At 42.4% G+C, this 6,989-nt stretch overlaps 1 long non-coding RNA gene across 1 annotated transcript; it reads right to left on the bottom strand.

The window, feature by feature from the left end:
• Positions 1–2,488: 2,488 nt before the first annotated feature.
• On the bottom strand, positions 2,489–6,385 carry LOC116668870. Its single transcript, XR_004326093.1, has 2 exons — positions 5,455–6,385; positions 2,489–3,606 (listed from the first exon to the last, which is right to left on the bottom strand). It is a non-coding gene; the product is annotated as an uncharacterized LOC116668870 (long non-coding RNA).
• Between the last annotated feature and the right edge of the window lie 604 nt (positions 6,386–6,989).

Below are 6,989 nucleotides of genomic sequence, written 5' to 3'. Positions count from 1 at the left end.
TCTATTAAATGATTTGTTAAAAAACTTTTTTTTTTGAAAGAACTTCCCCTTTTCTTTGACTTTTACTGTTTTTCTATAAAATCCCACTTAGGGCACAAAAATTATGTATATTTCTGTTTATTACCAGAGTGAAAAGAATGGAGTCCTTCAAGATGGCACCTTCTTAAAGCCGAAACGTACCCAGTATCTACTCTTTCCCAGGCCCCACACCTGCATTTTCCATGCAATGTCTCGTCTGATGCCGAGAGCAACCCACGTTATTCATCACACTTTGGAGAAGAGGAAATGGAGGCATTATGCAGACTGGACATCTTGTCCCGAGTCACAGGTAAAGAAAATGCCTCTGAACTTATAGAGGGGAAGTGGGGGAGGGAGTGAGAATAAAACTGCTCTGTGCTGAGCGACTAAGTTCTGATCCACGGATCCGTATCCGGTCAAGTTCCAACGGGAAACATACCCCAAATAGGATTTAGCAAGTTTTATGTGCAAAGGCACTAAGGAAAAAGTGGGTGGGCTGCAGGAGTCTGGAAGCTGCCATCAGCTGCCATGTTACCGCCCTAATGATGAGCATGGGGGCAGAAGAGCTACCAGAGGTTGCCAGGAGACAGAGATGATGGAGGTACGGGGCACAAGGTGCATTGAAAGGGTCCACAATCTTTCACTCGGCGACAGTGACCCGAGGTGACCTCGCAGGGACAGAGGTGAGACCTCCTTCCTCCCTTCACGCCCCAGCTGGAGAAGCCCTCCTGGAGCCCAGAGGGCACAGGAATCCTGCTGACGGAGGAGGAGGAAAGGGGACGGGGCGGTTCTGGAAGGACGGAGAGGAATACAGAGCTCTGGCTTTAGTCTCACTTCCTGCGCATTCCCCGCCTCTCCTGTAAGTTTCAGCCTGCCTCCTGCCTAGTGTCTGCTCCTCTGCCTTGGACTCCCTGAGAGGCACGCAGGTGACCTACACTGATGACAAAGAAGACGCCTTTGTGGACAAACACAGTGGAGCTAAATCCAGAGGAAACTGTGTAAACAGGGCAGGTGGAGGGAGGCTAGGCTGGGAGCTGACCTTCCCGGGAACCGTAAGATTGTTTCCTCACTTACTCGTTATCGTCTGAATAACAGGAGCAGCTCTAACAACAATAGTAATTACAGTGGAGGATCAGGAAGATAAATGAGAGGGGTAAACAGGTTTGAAGATTAATAATGGTCGATTAAATGCATGATTACTATTAACACAGATTCATTTAGTTTCACCCTATTAGAACTCAGACAGAAAATCCGACGGTTTCACTGAGTCAGTATCCTAGGTACCAAGATGGCAGTCTCCAGAGCTGGACTCCAGCTGTCCCTTCATTGGTCAGCGTGTGTGTGTGTTGGGCTCCTCAGCCTCCGGAAATAACCCTTCCCGTCGATGTGATGTAGGAGGAAGGTCATGCGTTCCGGAATGAGACACAGTTCCGTGATCCTGGGCATTTCAGCATATCTGTGGGTATTTACACTTACAAAATAGTGGCTATAATAACTCTCAGGTTGTCATGGGAATAAAAGATGATGCTGAACATCCAGTGCTCAGCTTGGGGTTAGAGTTGAAGAAATACTCTTTTCTTCTTCTCTTTGGATAGAACTATTTTTATGGAATGAAAAGAACTCACAAGCAAACTTAAAGTTTCTAATTATCTGGTGTTATTATTAACAAACAAAATGGCTGGACCTTCTCTCTTCTACTCTGCCAGTGCTTTGATCATTTTATTGACTTCAGACTCCAGTTGTGAGATGAGAAGTTCTCATGAGCACTATCCCCAGCAGAAGGCTTGCGTCCTCGGGAAACAGCGGAATGCCTGTTTGATTGGAGGAGAGGTGATCTGTACTAGCTTTCTGGATAGAATACAAAACTCTCCTTCTTACAAAACGCCAAGGTAATTATGTTCACTCTTCTCACACGTTATATAAGAGCTACCTATTTCCATGAAATAATGGGGGTAAAATCGGTTTGGTGAGCCAGAGGACCTGGTTTTAATTTCAGTTCAACATTTTCCTTCTGATAACATGGGAAAAGCATAACTGTATGAGCCTCAGCCTACTCACCTACAAAACAGGGATTAAATGAGGTAAAATGTGTAAAAGTTCTTAATACAAGTCTCATACAGGGCGTAATTTGAATTTTATGAAGCTACATAGACCCTACAATGAAAAGCAATGTGTTCTGCACAAAATATGCCCTTGGTAAGTGTTTACATAATTAAACTGAATTTAAAATATGTAGCTAATGCAAATATGATAGAAATATATCAATATTTCTGTTATTAAAAAGCAAATGCAGCACATAGTATTGTATATTTTGAATACAGACACTACAATTGCAGCTCAAATCTTTTTCTGTTGGTTGATTTATTTTTCACCGATGATCTTGTGTGAGGCAACAGTTTCAAGGAAAGAGCATACAACTTGGAATCAGAGTTGAATTTAAACACTACGCACATGAAGTCACATGACCTCGGAGAATTCACCGCATTTTATTGACGTGAAGATGCCATTAATGGTAAGATGCATGTGTTACACTGATACAAAAGAAAATACTGCCATTACACCAACGCATGGTTGCTAAATGAATTCATTGCAAGATAAATCTTTATTTCAAGGATGTTAAGGGAAACCACAATTCAACAAAATAAATTATTTAACTTCTGTGATCCCAAGTTTCTCCATCAGAAAAATAAGGCTGATGATGACTCAGTTGATACTGAGAGAATCACATGAAACTAGAGAATGAGGGGTGTCCTTTTTAGACACTAAAACACTTGGCAAATATTATTTTTAGACAAAGAGCTCCTTTAATAAGAATTCAGGGTTGAGATATGAAACATCGTTTGACCTCCAGGTCTATTTTTGTACCAACTGTTTCGTGTAATTTTCTCCCCTGGTGACAGCTCTCACTGGCTGTTTATGAAATGTCATGACCAAAAAGGAACATGTTCTGTGTTTATTTCAAAACATAATCGTGGCGATCCCATGACCTTGAATTGCTTTGGCTCAGGTGTGGACTTCTCGAAGGATTTATCTCTTTATTTTAACTTTTAATTGCTTTTAGTAATTACCCAAATTCAACACTAGTAGTTTAGCAATTAATCAAGAAAAATGTATAACCCATTAAGATTATTCATCTGAAAGAATTAACATCAAATTGCAACCAAATCTGGAAAATGCAAATAAGAAAACCAAAGTCATAAAAAATCAATAATATTATCCAGGCCAGAGAACGAGTTGCACAGTTTAAACAATTAACTCTTTTGGAATTTTTTTTAATTCACTCAGGGTATCAGATCTGAACACTTTCCAGTAGCCTCAGCAGATCTACATGACTTCAGATTTTGAAATTGCAGGAAGAACTAGAGAGAGAGTTGTGCTTTCTCAGATACATGTTATACTGAGGGTCAGAGGGTGCATCTAAAGGATGGCATGTCATTTGAATGAAAAAAGTTCAGTGTTGCATATTCATTGTCTCCTGGGCTTCTGCCAGTCCTTCTCAGTGTGACAAGCACCGGTGCCAAAAACATGATGATGAATGTCTCGTGAGTCCCTTCTGTGCTTCGGAGTTTGCAGTCCACGCCTGCTGCCCTGGAAGAAACGGTAACCATTCACTAAACTTGATTGATTTGTGGTAAAGTTCAATGAGCTAGTGAAACTCGAATGTTCTGTGAGTTACAGAGAATGTGGAAAGCTATAGAATGCCGTGATGAAGACATTAACGAAGCTGTGCTATTTGACAGGAATGATTTATGCATAAGCCCAACATTTGCCATGTGTCTTCTTCCAGCTTTATCTCCTGGATGACTTAGATAATTCGAAGTCTGCATTAAGATCATATTCCTTCATCTTCAAGCCTCTGATTAGGGTGTTTCCTACACCTAGAATATTCTCTTCCCCACTTCTACCCTGGGGGAACCCTGAGCATGTTTCATATCTCAACTCTGTTTGCCCCTCTTCCATAAAATCTCATCTCCATGCAATCTCTCTCCCATAAAGCATTCCACTTAGCACTTCCTTTATACATCCGTAATAACTCCTACTCCAGTCACTCAGGGCTTTAGAGATGTCTGTCCGCCTTATGGGTTTGAATTTCAATGTTTTACTCATACTTATAATCCCAGAGTCCGTGCATAAAATTACTCAATATTTGTTGGTTAAATATGAGTTTGAATAATAGAGAAAGAACACCTTTGCAATTGGGATGGGAAATGAGGCTGTAATTTAATGTCATAAAGCAATGGTTGTCCCAGAATAAAGGATACCACGTGGTTGCTGAATGCCCATGACCAATGACCATCCCATTCCTAGCAAGGAACGTAGCTGAATCCCAATAAATGAGAATATTGCAAAAGAGAATATTTAATCTACAAATGTAGTTCTTTGTTTTTAGTGATAAAGTACTTCAGCACACCTCAAATTCTTGCACACTTGGTTCAGCAACTCTGCAGTTGAGAACTGTTGCCACTGAAGGATGCTCAACACATTTCCCGCAGAGATTGCCCCAGACCTCCTCCACTCCCGCCCAGGCACCAGGCACTATCTTGTCTTCAGAAAGTTATTTCACTTCCTCTTTTGTCATCTAGAACAGGTTTTCTCAGCGTTGGCCCTGTTGGCATTTTGGATCAGGCAATGCTTGGTTGTCGGGGCGTCCTGTGCACTGCAGAGAGGTCAGCAGCATCCCTGACCTCCACACATGAGATGCCGGTAGCAATCTCTGGATCCTGACAGCCAAAAATGTGTCCAGACATCCCTAACTCTCCTCTGGGAGAACATCGATGTCCTGGGTTCAGACGACTAATGGAGAGACTCTTCTGACTAAGCTCCCTTGAATTAGATAATTGAGACTCTTAAAATAACAGAGGTGAAAGGAGGCAGTGAGACTAACTGGGCCACCATGTATGAAGGTAAGTCCAGAGCAATTAAATACAAGAATGATGTTTCTAAAATATAAACATGACCATGTCACCCCTGTGTTTAAAACGCTCTAGCAGCTCTCCATCACTCCCAAGAGAACATAACAGAGCTCTCATAGTCCTGTCTCTCCAGCTTCGTGGCCACACTGAGCTACACACAGACATCTGAATGCCTTGTGTTAATCTGTGCCTACCTTCTTGGCAAACACCTTTGTCTCCAAATATCACATTTTGAAGTTTCTCTGCATGCGTGCTTTCTCATGTAAGCTGTATGAGGATAAACACTTGGTCGCCTTTATTTAATATTTCCCCCCCAGAATCTTACTCAATGAGGCTGGTTAAAAAAAAAAATGACCAAAAATCTTTACATTTTGGCTAACATATTGACTAGCCTGAAATCCCTTCCTCCTCTTCATTTTATTTATTCTTAGAAATTTAGTCTAACCCCATCAAACGCATCTGGAAACTTGCATCATCTTCTTTGGTTTGAATGGGCCCTGGGTGTGCCCCTGCAAGGTCTCACCTTGTTGATGTGTTCACGTGTCCGTTAGGCGCCCTACCTCAATACTGTCGATTTCTGAGAGCGAGGACCACGCAGCACCGCCCCGGTGATCTCAATCCTCAGTGCTAGCGTTTGGCTCACAGTAAATGCTGCATGAAAAAATGAATGTCTCTCCCACAATTTTAACTTTTTCCTTTTGAATACAGCACAAGTCTTGTCTCATCTTTCTATATGTTCTTCACAGTATATAACACAACATCTAGCACAGAGCACACAGTTAACGAACACAGCGTGTTTGTTGATCCTTTATCGTGATTTGAAACTTTGAGAGAATATCCCACTTGAAATCTCAGGGAAGTTCTCAGGAATAAAAAAGTTTATTGGTTTCAGAGTGACCGACCATCGCAGTGAGTGCTGTCGGTGCGCCACCCACATCCCCTTGGGTTCCTGCTACCGCTTCAGTTTGCCTTTCTCAGCTGCAAGGTGCTTCTGTGTCCAAAGATCTGCATCTGCGGTGTTCACTGAGGACGGCCCTCAGCTCCTGGTGTGTCCTTGGTTTTATGTGCAGAGAGCTGACTATTCTTGGGAGGCCCTCCTCACTCCCAGCTCTTGTCCTAAAGAGTAGGGGGTTGAAAGCTGGAAACTCACAGCCTCATTCAGGCCCAGACACTGTGAGGACAGCTCACCGGCCACACTCTCCAGCCTGGGGGCACCCTCAGGGGTGGTGAGGGGTGCTGTCCTGAAGTCACACTCCGGCTCTGCTTTTTCCCCTTTCCTGTCCTGGTTCCCCAAATCCCTTACAAGTTTCTCCCTGGAACATTTCCTTAGCAAGTCAGCTGCCCACAAACTCTTATCTTAGGGTCTGCTTCTGGGGAGCCAACCTAGAACCACCTCTTCCTCTTTGCTAACTGTCTGTCAACAGGGCGGTGGAAGAGGACTGTATCAGAATCACCTGAGGGCAGGAGGGGCTATATAATGGGTGCGGCCCAGTGACAAATGAAAATGGGGGCCTCTTCTTCAACACGTACTGAGTTTCAAGGTCATTAAACAGACTCACCGCTCTCATGCGCTGAAGTCAGTTCTGCGTGATAACCTCATTCACATTTCCCACATCCAGCCACCCTTCAGCAACCACTGATGACTAACAAGTAACACAGATGTTCTCGGTTTGAATGAATTTTTTTTTCTTTAAATAGTGTTCATTTTTAAGTTTTATTAATTTAAAAATTGCTGTAGAAATGAAAGACATATGGGAAATTTTTTAAAAATTAGTGGCTTCAACAAAATGGTCAATGACACATAAAGGAGTCTTGAAATTCATTGCTCCTGGCAAAAGTCTGAGCACATAGCAGTCACTCAATAAATACTCCTTAACTGACTGATCAGCTTTCAAAAACTTGACTTTTTTTTTTTTTCGGTTTTGTTTGCACTTGGCACTGTTAGAAGCATGAAGGATTAAGATATGAGAGAATTAGAAAGGATCGAGGATGTCAGTCATCACAATCAAAAAAACTTGCTTTTGCAGATGGGAAAACTGAGATTAATGTATTTTAATA

This window comes from Camelus ferus, chromosome 15, assembly GCF_009834535.1.
Source record: "Camelus ferus isolate YT-003-E chromosome 15, BCGSAC_Cfer_1.0, whole genome shotgun sequence".
Classification (NCBI taxonomy): Eukaryota; Metazoa; Chordata; class Mammalia; order Artiodactyla; family Camelidae; genus Camelus; species Camelus ferus.
The sequence above is the reverse complement of the archived record's forward strand: the minus strand, read 5'-3'. Positions and strand labels throughout refer to the sequence as shown.